Here is a 14,173-nt window from a genome sequence, read left to right as displayed (position 1 = left end):
GCTGGGGCAACATATTGACGTAAGAATACTGTATCTTATGTATGCAGTGGAAATTAATCTGGATTAATTTGAGAAACTAAACATGATTAAAGTCACTCTTTTGGAATCAGGGTAGCTTTTTATTTGATTTAGTATAATTGGCTTACGGAGCTAAGTGGCTGTTCTCAAAAAGATCTTCATCCCCATGCTGCCTATAGAAGCATGTACTCTGAACAAACCCTCTCTATCTGGCCTGTGGACTTGCCTGTGAACAGACTAATTATTGACAATATTAAAGTATGTAAATAAAGAGAACCACCCTCCAGGCTTGCTCTGCTCTGGGATGCTGAGAGAGGTAACTGTGGCAGATGGCACATTCCTCTGCAGCAGGCATTGGGAATTGACTCAGCACCCCAGCACAGGGAGACCTTCTCCTCTGTACGGTCACTTATTAAAGTGGGGAAAAAGGCTACGATGCCGTCAACAGCCTAGAGAGAAGTGAAGGAGAATCCTGTGTTTATCTTCCTTTCTGCTAGGAGAACAAAGAGGCAAAATCCACCATTGCACACTGGTATTTGCCCCACGATCAAAAGTGTTTTATAACCAGCCCCAGGGATTTATTGCTGTAAGAATCTCTGTCAAGCCAGGGCTTCGTGATTCCCAAAGGGATTATGTGCACAAATGACAATATCTCCCGGAGAAACATTAAAGTGAACTGGGGTTTTGAAAAGGATATAAGCCATCACGTCTGGGGCTCTGCCTCCTTTCACTGCTCGTCCTTAAGCAGACCCACGGGAATTCTCCACTCACAGACACCAGCCTCTTCAAATGAGAAGGGCTTGGACAATCTGTGCCTGCGGTTGGAGCTGGAGACCACATGGGCTGTTTCTCCAAGCCCAGATGGCAGTGGCTATGAGTCAGGTCAGCCTGAGCTGGATCCCACCCTGAACACTCATTTCCAAGCCTGAAGGGATGGGGAGACCTTCAGATTAGAAGGTGCCCCTGGCTTTGCAGAGTGTCAGCCATGGGGTCATCTCTCTTCTGTGACTGAAATGTGAGACCTGTCCTTCAGCATCAGCACATCAGAGCTGGCTCAATGCTTTCCAGCAGTGTAAGCAACATTGAATTTTGCTGCTCTAAGGTGGGATGACCAGGCTGGCCCTGTCCCAGAAAGGGAGAGTGAGGCTATGGAGACCCAAACTTGTAGCTCTTGCAGCTACCTAAGGAGAGAAAGGTGTTTGTTGTGGGTGGAAGGGGCTACTCTGCACATCTTCAGTCTTTCTGTGTACGCAGCAATGCCCTTTGGTTATGCCACAGCTCTGAAAAAGCACAGTAGTTCAGAGCAGGGACTGAGGCTTTCTGAAAATCACAGAATGGTTTGGGTTGGAAGGGACCTTCAAAGGTCATCTCATCTAACCACCCCCTGCAGTGAGCAGGGACATCTTCCACTAGAGCAGGTTGCTCAGCGCCCCCGACAACCTGACCTGGAATGCTTCCAGGTATGGGGCTTCTACCACCTCTCTGGGCAACCTGGGCCAGGGTTTTACCACCTGCACTGTCAAAAATGTCTTCCTTAGGTCTAGTGTGAATCTCCTCTTTTATTTTAAATCCATCACCCCTTGTCCTGTCACAACAGGCCCTGCTAAAGAATCCCTCCCCATCTTTCTTACAGGCCCCTTTGAGTACTGGAAGGCTGCACTAAGGTCTCCCAGAGCCTTCTCTTCTCCAGGCTGAACAACCCCAACTCTCTCAGCCTGTCCTCACAGCAGAGATGCTTCATCCCTCGGATCATTTCTGTGGTCTGCCAGCAGTCTGCTGTCCCTATATCAACTGCTTACAAGGGCAGTCCACAAGATTTATGCTCCTGCTGACTTCAAGTAGGCACTTGTTGAACTCTTGGGAACTGCTGCAGTGCGGAGATCTTGGTAGGGAGTGCCCAAAGATGGGGCACTGGTTTTGGTCAAGGCGTAAGTCACAAGCACTTACATGCTAGTTACCTGCAGAGCCCCGAACAAAGGCAGGGTCCCTCCTGGAGAGGGATTTGACAGGCGTCTCCCAGAACAGGGAAGAGGAATCACTGATGATCATGCAACACCAAATGCAGCAGAGCGTTGGTGATGTAACTCTCCACTGGAAATCTTCTCCCCAAGGAGCGCACGCGTGCTGGGGCAAAGGTTTGCTTTTAAAACTTAATAGGGCCTGCCTGTGCCGCTGTGGTTCTCTCTTCTTGACATTCCTCATCTTAAGTTACTTTTGGGTGTCCTCCATCCCCCTCCCTTTCTTTTCCTAGAAGAGCTTTAAATGGCTCTATATTTAGAACAGGCTGCAAGCTGCCTGAAGAATTTCTGACAGCAAATAATGATCTTAATAGGGCCCCTGATACATGTCAGGATTCTTCCATTTCTAATACTCTGTAGTTTGAAGCTTAAAGGTTTGTGGGTTTTCTTCCTTCCCCCAAGTGATGACCACCTCTTGGTGTAGGGGAATTGAATTTGAGTCAGACAGAGTCTTCCCGAAGATGGGCTTGCTGCAGAAATAGAGGTGACACTGAAAGCTGCGCAGCAATGGGGGAGTTCAACCCTTCATTCTCCCTAAGTATTTACCAGGCAGAAACCATGTTATTTCTCAGTGGTGGAGATGGCTCTTTGCCACGAGCATCGAGCACTGCATAGATTGCTGACCTGGCTGAGACACAAAGCAAGTGTTGTATGAAATGTTATGGAGCAGCGGATTTCCTTCTGATGGGAAGAAATTTGTCTCCTTAACTAGCAGCCCACAAGGTGTTGCATCAGCCTAGAGCTGTGGGCTGCTGTCCCTTGGAGCTTGCTGTATGTGAGGAGTTGGAGCTCATGGAGAAGAGCAGTGGTCCTGTGCCTGGGAGCCTGCAGCCCCACAGGACGCTGCTTGAAAGGGCTCTTCCTTCTGTAGTTTCTCTTCTGCTGCCCCAAGCAGTTCAAATAATCATCTGGAGGGCCACTTCTGGCTGACTCCTATCTCTTACCAAATTTAAGGGTTATCACAGAATGGTTTGGATTGGAAGGAACCTTCAAAGGTCATCTAGTCCAACCCCCACCCCTGCAGTGAGCAGGAACATCTTCAACTAGAGCAGGTTGCTCAGAGCCCCAAACAACCTGACCTGGAATGTTTCCAGGGATGAGGATTCTACCACCTCTCTGGGCAACCTGGGCCAGTGCTTCACCACCTGCATTGCCAAAAATTTCTTCCTTCTCTCTAGTCTAAATCTTCCTCTTTTAGTTTAAACCCATCACCCTTTGTCCTGTTGCAACAGGACAGCCTGCTAAAAAAGTTGCACCCCTTTAAGTACTGGAAGGCTGCACTAGGGTCTCCCTGGAGCCTTCTGCAGGCTGAACAACCCTTGGTGCTCCGGGTTGACTTTTTTTCTTTGCAGCCAGGGCTGAGGATTGCTGCCATGAATGGCTGCTCTGAGTCTCCCACTGGCTTTTGCGAGACCGTGGAGGTGTCTTGTCTCCCTGGATGCACAAAGTGTGATTATGCTCTTGTCTGCTCTCTTAGTTTATGTGGAAAGCTGCCTCCTTCCACAGTTTTGACCTACAGCCACAGCCAGTGGAAGCAGAGTCAATGTTTCTGCTCTGTAACAGCTCCCAAATGAGCTGGTTCTCCGCTGACTCTTCTCCTGTGGCAATGTAACTTCTTTCTCTGTCTTTTGGGGTTAGGAAACCACAGCTGCCAGCGCTCTCCCAGGACAGCTGATTCATGCTAGCTTCTGATTTTCAAGTCTGATATCACTTCAGTTCAGCTATGGAGCATCTCAAGCCGAATCTTTTCAGACCCCTTTTCAGTGGCCTATTAGCTTGGTTGCTTTGAAAAGCGCTGACTTAAATAGTTGTTGAGTTAGGCTGAGAGCAGGCGCCTCTTGCAAATGAGGGGAAGACGAAATCGACACTTTAAAGAGGCGTTGTATGTGGGAAGCTTTCCCATGCTGTAATGTTTATCTGCCTGAGCACTTTATTACAGCTGTTGTTGCTTTTTCAGCACATGTGGAAGGTTGCAAAAATAGTTCTGTTCTCTGCTGCGTGCTTTACTTTGCGTCTGGAACAGGGAGATGCCATGGCTGGTGGAATTAACAGCGTCAGTTGTTGAGCACTGCAGTTTTAACATTGCACAGATTATTCCATTTAAGAAGGTAGGCTAAATATTAATTAAAATACTTGGTCTGAAAGACTTGTAGAAGGACTGGAAAATCAATTGAATTCCTCTAAGGAGCTTTCTTGTGGAGTTGTTTTTTTTTTTTTTTTAATTCTTTCTCAATCTTGGTGTCTTGCTGTGTTTGCGAAATGCTGTTTCTTCTGCACTGCTGTGTCTCAAAGCAATTGCACCATAAAACACCGCAGTGGTGGGGATGGAGAGCAGTGCATTTCAGTGGGAAACTTTAACATGCATTACATATAAAATGAAATAGTGAGGTTTCAAGATGCCTTGATAGAGAAATGAATATACAGCCAAAAACCATCCTGGGGGGGAGGGAAAGGCACAGAATTTTCAGCTGCTGACACATGGGTGAATTAGACTTACTGTATGAAGACTGTAGTAGAATAACTCACCTTGTCCTTATGCCCTTTCTGCATTAGTGGCAAAAGGTATCAGAGTGACTGTGTATTTACTTGTCAGGATCTGAGAAGCCATGATGCTGATGACAGACTGCAAGGCTTCGGGATCTCTCTGTAGGGATTGTCAAGTATTCCCAGCACAAGCAGGATAGCAGAGACAGTAATTCAGGTTTCGTTCTCTTTGCTGTCTTTCTGGCAAGAGCTCCGCAATAAGCTGCTTCTGCCTCTGAACTGCTATTCTTTGCTGTCTCGGCAGAACTGCCACCACGGAAGATGGAGTTGAGCACCTACCAGCAGTGCCTCTGAGCAGGAACCATAAGAGTCAGTGCTGTGAGTGGGGAGACAGTCAGCTCCCCTACAAAATACCTAGGAGGTGTGCATGCCTGGGAAGCCTCCCTCTTCCATCCTTGTCTCTGTGCCACAGCACCTGCTCAGCGTGGTCAAGGCTCCGCCCTTCCTGCTGGGGACCCTTCCAACCTCTGCCTCTTCCTTGGACCTACCTTGCCACCCTCTCGGTTGTTCCAAGATGGGTGGGCTTGTACTGCTTGAGGGCTTTAACAGAAATGTTCTGGCTTGTATGGCTTCTGCGGTGTTACTGAATTCATTGGGGAATTCATTCTACAATTAGCTGGAAGCTGATTGCCTTGCATGGTGAGAGCCACTATGATGAGACAGAACAAGCACCTCAAACTCCTCAACAGAATCCTGACAGGTTCCCCATCAGAGACATGTTGGATCTGCAACTACATCTCTACAAGGAGATGGGAGGTGGGAGCAAGGTGGGGGTTGATCTCTTCTCTTAGGGAACAAGCAACAGGACTGGAGGAAATGGCCTTAAGTTGCACTAGGGGAGATTTAAGTTGGACACGAGGAGAAATGTCTTCCCTGAAAGGGTTGTCAAGCCCTGGCCCAGACTACCCAGGGCAGTGGTGGAGTCCCCATCCCTGGAGAGATTTAAAAGGCATGTAGATGTGGTGCTGAGGGACATGGTTCAGTGGTGCTGGGTTAATGGTTGGAAGACATGTTGGATCTGCAACTACATCTCTACAAGGAGATGGGAGGTGGGAGCAAGGTGGGGGTTGATCTCTTCTCTTAGGGAACAAGCAACAGGACTGGAGGAAATGGCCTTAAGTTGCACTAGGGGAGATTTAAGTTGGACACGAGGAGAAATGTCTTCCCTGAAAGGGTTGTCAAGCCCTGGCCCAGACTACCCAGGGCAGTGGTGGAGTCCCCATCCCTGGAGAGATTTAAAAGGCATGTAGATGTGGTGCTGAGGGACATGGTTCAGTGGTGCTGGGTTAATGGTTGGACTGGATGATCTTAAAGGTCTTTTCCAAACAGTCTTTCCAACCAAAAGATTCTGTGATGTGACCCTCAGTTTCAGGACATCTGTAACCTGCTTTCAGATGTGAGATTAGATTACTGAATCTAACAGTCAAGGAAAAGCTTCTTCTGCTCTCTCTTTACATCTGAACGTGTGTGTCTAAAAATCGAGCTTGTGAACATGTTTATGTTCCTCCTTCTAGGGGTGCTTGCTTCTGCCCTGACCTTTCTCTTTGCAAAGCACTATTGAAAATAATTTTTTAGTGAATGGGTCAGGCCTTTCCTGGGGGAGATGGGATGTGGATACAGCTGGTACCTCCATGGTTGTCATTTTGTGTCTGAGAGACCAGCATTAGAAAATACTCAGAAAGTTTCCTTAACAGCCAGGCTAGCAGAGCAGCACCTGAGCAGGGTTAGCTCACTGTCTTCCCCCTGAAGCCGCCCTGTGTCTGGAATACTTTTTCTCACTCCCTCCCTGCCTGAGTCTGCTTTTCTATTTGCTTTGATTTTTTTTTTTTTTAGCTGCTTGCACAATTCATTAGTAAGCAGATATCCTGGATTAGAGATCAAGACAAGTACATATTTGTTGTTGTTTTCTGGCTGCCCTGCTGCTGGTGCTCGTGATACAGACCTTACTGCTCCACTGCTGACATCTTTAATCACAGTTATTATGCACTTGAAGTTCTGTGCGCTGAGTAAGTTGCCTTGGGCTTTTGGGTTTGCATGCCACGAACCAGCTACTAGTGCAGTGTGTTTCCACTTGAAATAGTGCATCATCATCTTACTGTCCCACAGCTTTCTGCCTAGGGGGGATGAGGTACTGTGCTCCTGAAAGGAGGCACAACACGTGGCCCTGCTGTTACATCCTAGCATGGTCTCTAGCCTCAGTGTGACATGGCCTTTTGCATCCGGGAGAAGTCCAGCCTCCAAGGAAAGACATTTTTGTGGTAACAGAGGATGTGAGTGCAGAGTGTGCCAGCAACAGGTGGTTGATGGCCAGTCTCCTGAAGCCAAAAAAGAAGTTGCTGCCCTCACCCAGAAGTCATCACTCTGCTTTGACGCACAGTGGCCAACTGTGACCATCCTTCTCTGCATGCAAAGAACAAGGTGTAATTTGCTGAGGTGTTTAAGCAAATCCCATTTCTTTTGCATTGTTACGAAAGGATCATAATTTTACATATAATTATCGGGGACATTTATTGTAAGACATGCTGTCCTCTGTTAATAGAGAAAGTCCATCCTTGTACATAACAACATTATCGCTCATGTCAAGGAACAACCCACACCCCTGTTTCTTCTTCAAATGAATGAACACAGTTAAGAGGCTGAACACTGTGTGGCTTTGTAGAAAAACACTTGCTAAGCTTTCTGTGAGAAGACATCTTTGGCAATGTTACTGAAATAGAATTTAAAAAAAAAAGCAACCCTGGAGTGGAGGAGATAAGAGCACTTTAAACAAGCTAATAGATGAAAGAAATGATCAAGCTCATAGACAACTTGCATAATACAAACTGGGTAGTAAGGGCACGTGCAATAACTTTTTTTTTTGTGCAAGTCATTAAAGTAATGGGCCTCCTTCATGTCATCAGCTCTTCACGTGAAGAGACAGCCGGTAGTCTTTGTGGAGATGAACAATGGAGCACTGAACACATCGCTGCAGTAACAGGATAACGAAAGAGAACTGAAGTAAAAAGAGAACAGTGTCTTTGCTGTGTTCTCTTTTTCCTGACTCTCAAATGAAGATTGTGAGGCCAGTTGCAGTTCTGAAGATGGTAAAGAGCCTAGTCCGATCCCCTGGACAACATAAGGTGCAGAGCTCCTGTCACCAAATAATGTCTGCAGCAAGACTGGACGCGATTGCAGCAACAGTTGCTCCTGAGTCTAGAGGCTGTGAGTGACTATAAGTGGACTTTAGCATCTGCTGTTCTTGGAAGATGGGGAAATAAAGTTTTCTCTGCTTGTGACAAACCCTGTCCTAGGATGATCTGAACAATACAGTCATGCCTGTGGGAAGTGCCTAAATGTGAGACAGGATATTTTGTATAAATTACAGAATCATTTGGTTGGAAGAGACCTTTAAGATCAAGTCCAACCATTAACCCGGCACTGCCAGGGTTGCTGAACAATGTCCCTCAGCACCACATCTTCACAACTTTTAAATCCCTCCAGGCATGAGGACTTCACTACCTCCTTGGGCAGCCCATTCCAATGCTCGACAACCCTTTCTATAAAAAGTTTTCCCGAATGTCCAACCTAAACCTCCCCTGGTACAACATGAGGCTGTCTCTTCTCATTCTGTCTCTTGTTACTTGGGAGAAGAGACCGACCCCCACTGTGCTACAACCTCCTTTCAGGGAGTTGTAAAGGGTGATGAGGTCACCTCCGAGTCTCCTTTTCTCCAGGTTAAACACCCCTAGTTCCCTCAGCTGCTCCCATCAGATTTGTGCTCTAAACCCTTCACCAGCTTTGTTGCCCTTCTCTGGACTCACTTGAGCGCCACAATGTTCTTCATGTAGTGAGAAATTTAACGTCACTCTCTGATATATGGAAGGCTTCGAGTTCATTTTTAAGCAACAAGCCTATGACTGGGCAAGATTTCAGCACTCTTCCAAAATAAAAGACCAGAAAGACCAGCCCAATGCATCCCAAAAATGCAGCTAGGGCTTAGTTTTCATGGGGATGATCTTTCACAGCTGGTTTTCTTGGGAACCTGTGACAACCTGGTCTTCAAAAGCCATCTGCCAGACAGAGACTATGCATCCTGTGAGATACAGACCAGACACCACTCTATAACTTTAACCCACATTTCTCTGTCGCAGTATATGAGCTTGGTGCATTTATTAGGATTTTTTTTTCCTATGACACCCAGGGCTTTTGCTTTCTCCTTAAAATGTTGATGCTTTGAGCTGATGTAGTCATCTTTCATTCCTGCAGCTAGTTCTGCCTCTGTTCACTTCTGCGTCTTTAAATCAGCTGGCAGGAGTCTTTTTAGGAAGCTGGAGTCTCTCTGCAGATCACGTTAGTTAGAGATACGATACTATCTGATGATCAGCTGACTATTAGGATATTGGGTGGGCTGTTCTTTAGCTAAAGCCAGCATTTTTCTAAGAATATTCCTACCTGAATGTACACATCAACTGCTTTCTGATCACTGTGGGGTTATTTATTACGGCACAGTGTTATCATGCTTGGATTGGTCTAAACTTCAGAGGAAGCAAACCAGAGTCACAGTGGAATCAGTTCGATGGTTAAAAAGATGATATTGAACATGACAAGCCTTTGGTGGTTTTTTTCCCCCCACTATAGGGTGGCTGAAAATTAAAATTATTTTCTATCTGGTGAAGGGTAACTGCACACAGGGGAATCAGCTGTTGTGGCACAGAATCCAGCTCAGGCTTTACATCCAAGTTCGTTTTACGATTCACACGCTGTATTCTGGGAATATCTGTGATTACCATTTTCCAGCACAGGCACCTCGTTGACATAGCCTGGACAGCTCAGTCCTACTGGCTGTTGTTAAACTTGTCTTGAGGTTGTGCTAGAGCACGTCATAGTTACCAAGCAGCGGAAAATAAAGCAGCCTCATATCTTTTGAAATTGCTGTCGCTATTTAGCCTTCTCCAATGGTTTCTGTTATCTGCAACCTGAATCATAACGCAGTTTTAGTTATCATAAAATAGGTTAACCCCACGAGATTCCCTGGACTGTCCCCTCCACATGTTGATTATGATTGATAATGAAACTTTAAGACATGTTGATTAACAAGTTTAACTTTGTTCTGTGGCTTATGGTAGCATTAGTACTGTAAGATAACGGTAAGTGAAAGTGGTGATACCTGACTCTGTGTCATGCTTCCCAGGCCTCTGGTGCTCAGAACAATGTGAGCTCTCAACCAATCAATCTTATAAAAATTATAATGTTATCCTAATAAAACCTATGTAACATCAATAATACTATAATCCTTTAAATATTTATTAATTTGGTTTCATCCTGACTACTGCGGTGCATCCAGGTTTGACTCTCAGAGTCTGGAAAACATTGAACTGCAGACTGGATGAAAAATAACTGGTGTCTTCCAGTTATCTTGGGACCATCTTTGTTCAAAGGCTTTTCAAGAGCCAACCTGAACAGTCCAGAGGATTTGACTGAAAAAGATTCCTCACTTGTCTGATACTGTTAGTTTCTATTTAACATTGCTGCTTGGAATGGAAAGGTTTTCAACCTCTGACTTGAATGCTTCCTTTATCCTTTGTTTTCTGAGGAGGTCAAAGACGTGGTTAAGCTGTCTCTCTTCCTTATACTCCAACAGCTTTCAACATCATTATCAAGTCAAAATTAGCTAGAAAAGTTGTTTTCTCTAAGACATGAATGTTTTTCTGGTCTTGTGAATATAGGCTTCTGCACAGAGGAGAAAAAGCTTATCAAGTGACTCCATGGAGGGGAAATGTGGTGTGGACTAACCATTGACATGCAATTCCCTGTGCAGGTAGTAATGGGGCTTGAGTATGCTCCAAGCATGAGACACTAGGCAGACCGTCTTTAGACGCCTAGAGAATTCAACCATGAGACTGAAATCCATCACTAGTAGTTTCTTAATAAGCCATGGAGGAAGCAGAAGGAGATTTTGATCAGCAGATTGATCACTGAAGAGCTGCAAGAGTTTTAGGGGAATGTGGAGCTGGAGCACACTTGCCTGTTGACCTTTCCAAGACATTGGAGGGGTAATCAGCAGAAGAGATGGCCTGCTAATTACTAAGCCACAATTAAGAAAGACTAAGGAGATTGTTGGGAGACACTACCAGCACTTTTTTCCTCTGTGAAATAGATTGAGAAAAGGAATTCAGAGGTTCTTAACTGGGGGCTGCGGTGGCCAGAGAAGACATCTTTGTGGTGGAGAGCTGTAGGAGTTGCTGATGGAGATAGCAAGTTGCTGCTGGGAGATGAGTTTTTGACGTAAAGGATTACTAAAGGCTTGAGATGTACCTCAGACCTGTCAGGGTTGAGAAGGTTTCTCTGGGGACTTTATTGAAATGGATGCTGGGGGCGCAAGAACTGGGCGTTTGTGTGTGGTGCACCAGGCTTGGGACTGAAGCTGCGGTGCTGAAAGTGAGTTTGCTTCCTACCGAGATACTGCATGTTGTTTGAAACAAATGGCCCCAAAGGAATTAGAAAACCTGTGACTGTTCGTTGAAGGGTGCAAAAGAACTAGAGCACAGTGGCTGTTCCCACTGTTCACAGTGGCATCCCCATGGGATGCCAGCCCCGAGGAGGTGAGGTAGAAGGCAATGTCTGTGCATCTGCTCCTAAAGGCAGAACAGAGAATTAATCTGCATTATTCCTGGCATACCAGAAATAGCATCGCTACTGCAAGGATTCTTTAAGCTCTCGTGAAGTTGTCTGGACATAGAATTATTTGAGTTCCCCTCCCTTCCCAATGAATATAAACTAGGAATTAAATAACTGATTTGCATTAAATCCCTCCTTCCTTTTCCTTCCCTTCATGATTACATGTCTCACATCACTTGTGCTGGTCTTTCATCCCCAGGCTTCCCAAAACAGCAGTCTCCTTGAGTTATGGTATTTGTGGTTGTCTAGCACCTTTTTTCTTGAGGAAAAATATCCCCACTTTGACTTTTGTTAACTTCTCACAACTTTTTTTCCGTTGACTATGTTCAGTCTGAAATTTTCCTCTTTGAACACATAAGCCGGTGTTTCATTAGTTTGGCATTTGCTTTGTCTGTGCATTAAAAGATTAGTGTGATTGCTTGCACTGAAGCGAAGGCTGACTTCCAGCTCGGCTGTCTTTCCGTATCTCTATGCCCAGACAAAGGTCTGTGTCGGCATGGCTCTGCTGGGGGCGGGGGGCAGCTTTAGAGCCACTTCGGGTGAATTCTGAAAAATTTTTTAGATACGACTTAGAGTCCTGGGGAGGCTTTGGAAATGTCAGGATGAATCACTCAGGCTGTTCCCCTGGTAAGAGTTTACTTTGTTTTTTGCAGAGAAGGAACTTAATGACCCTCCCACCAGTTCTTGAGCAGCCAGCGCTGTCCAGGTACACACTGGAGATGTCACCCCTCCAGCCATCCACAACTCGTCCCTCCCCTTCCCAAATGGGTTATGAGCACTGACTTCTTTTATATGTTCCAATCATGCAAATTCCTCCCAAAAGGCTTCAGTGATACCAACTAGGTCAAATTTATGCTCCGTAAATGAGCAATTCCCCTTCCTCTTGTTTATTACCCAAGCTTCTCGCATCGGTATAGAGGCAATTACAGGATTTTGTCTCATCCCTTAGCGACTTGATTAATGTTGTTCTTCACATCTTGGTTTCTTTGGGCTAAATGAATAGTCATTTGTTATATCTTCTCTTCCTTCTTACCCTCCCCACTTCCTCCTTTCATTCTTTAATTTTCATTCCGTGCTTCTCGCTATTTAAAGTCTCCCCTCCTCCTTCAAGCAGCTGGATGGTCTCCTGGAGGAGCCCACAAACCCATCCTGTCCTCCACAGCCCCATGCCCACGTCTTCATGCAGGAGACGTTACCAGCAGGTTGCCTCAACCTTTCTCTTGTTCAAATTACGTTGCAGGGTGCTGTCACGTGGGATGTGGTACCTCGTACTGATTGCAGCATTTTAAGCTACTTTGATGGGAACTCAGCCAGATTTTGGTATGCGCTTATCATAGAATGGGTTTGGTTGGAAGGGGCCTTTGAAGGTTGTCTAGTCCAACCCTCCCCTGCAGTGAACAAGAACATCCTCAACTAGATTCAGGGACATCTTCTACTTGACCAGTACTAGAAGTGTTTCTGTTGTTCTTTACAACTTTCTCTGATGTTTCTTTTTCCCTATTTTGCTGTTTGTAACTTAGTGGTGGGGATATTTTAATACCTGAGCTGGCTTCTGACCCAAGTGCTTTTAAAAGCTCTCTCTAGAGAAATCTCTTCTCTCTAAATGCATACAGGTAGTCAGAGCAGCCTTGATCTTAATGCTCCACTGAATTATGACCAGAAACTAGGGCAAGCATAGAAATAGGAGCTCTTGCTTCAGCCATGGAATGCAGAGCCCAGTTGGAGGCTGCCTTGCTTTGAATGCTGTGCAGGTCTGAGTGCAGAGATGAGTAACATGCTGACTGATGCCTGAAGGACATTTTCAGCCCCCCACTGGGACTACAGTTCAGTGACGAGCAGAGAGATGCAGGTAGTTTGGCCTTGCAGTTGGTTTCCATTTCAGGATGACATTCTGAAGTATGGCCAGAGCCAGGGCAGGAGAGATTTTTGAGAGGAGGATGGAAGCATTTATGAATTCCAGGTGAAAGAGCCCAGAATAGCTGCTTTTAATGTGTGAATTTGTCTGGGCACTGCCTGGAAGAGAAGAGGAACACTAACAGGTAAGAAGGTCTGGAGCCCTCAGAAAGGGGGGAGCATATCTCAGAATCTATATGGGCTGCCTGGTTTTGCTGTTTTTCTTGTGTCAGGAATGCTTGTTGGGAGAGAAGGACTAGTTTTGCTGCTACCTGACTTTTTCTTCTGCTTTCTTTCCTCTCGGCCCACATCGCCTGGAGCCACCTGTACTGGAAGATATCTAGGGTTCAATTATCTCTGGTAGAAAACTGAGTAACGTGGGATACGAGGATGGTTATGTAGGTCCTCTGAACTGAAAACCTTTCAGGCATCCCTCTTGCTCCTGAAGGATGCAAGATCTTCATCTGTGTCTTGATTTTTTTTATTCTAGTCCTCTGGTGGGGAGAGCTGGTCTACACCATAGAAGAGCCTGGTACAGCTGATCAGGTTCTTCCCAAGAACTTGCAGTCAGGAGACTGTAAGTACTGTTCCATGTCCAGTTCTCTGCTCGAGGGGATCACCACTCTGTTCCTTCCTTACAAAGTAGCCATGCGTAGTAAGAGATGAAGCCTTTGAAGACCTCGCAAAGAATGGATTGATTTCTTCGTTGTGGATATCAGAAATACTTATTGATTCCAGACCATGGCTTTCTTCATGTTTTTTCACTCTGCAAACCAGTTCAGCCACACCAGCAGTAAGGCAATCCAACCCCAAAGGAGAAAAGCTGCCGTTTTCCTCTCTGATTTTGACAGGTGATGCACATTATCTGAAGATAATACCAGGCTCGTCAGCTGCCCTGGGGTTTCAACATCTGGGTGTAAATTTCAGACACATATTTCCAGTGAATATAGATGCCTCCTGTACTGATGTCTTCTGAGCTAGAAATACAAATTTTAAGATATCCCCCTTCAGATGGTCCACCATGGCCTTTCTCATCACTGGGA

Source organism: Buceros rhinoceros, unplaced genomic scaffold, assembly GCF_000710305.1.
Source record: "Buceros rhinoceros silvestris isolate BGI_N320 unplaced genomic scaffold, ASM71030v1 scaffold350, whole genome shotgun sequence".
Lineage (NCBI taxonomy): Eukaryota > Metazoa > Chordata > Aves > Bucerotiformes > Bucerotidae > Buceros > Buceros rhinoceros.
Note: the sequence above shows the minus strand (reverse complement) of the source record.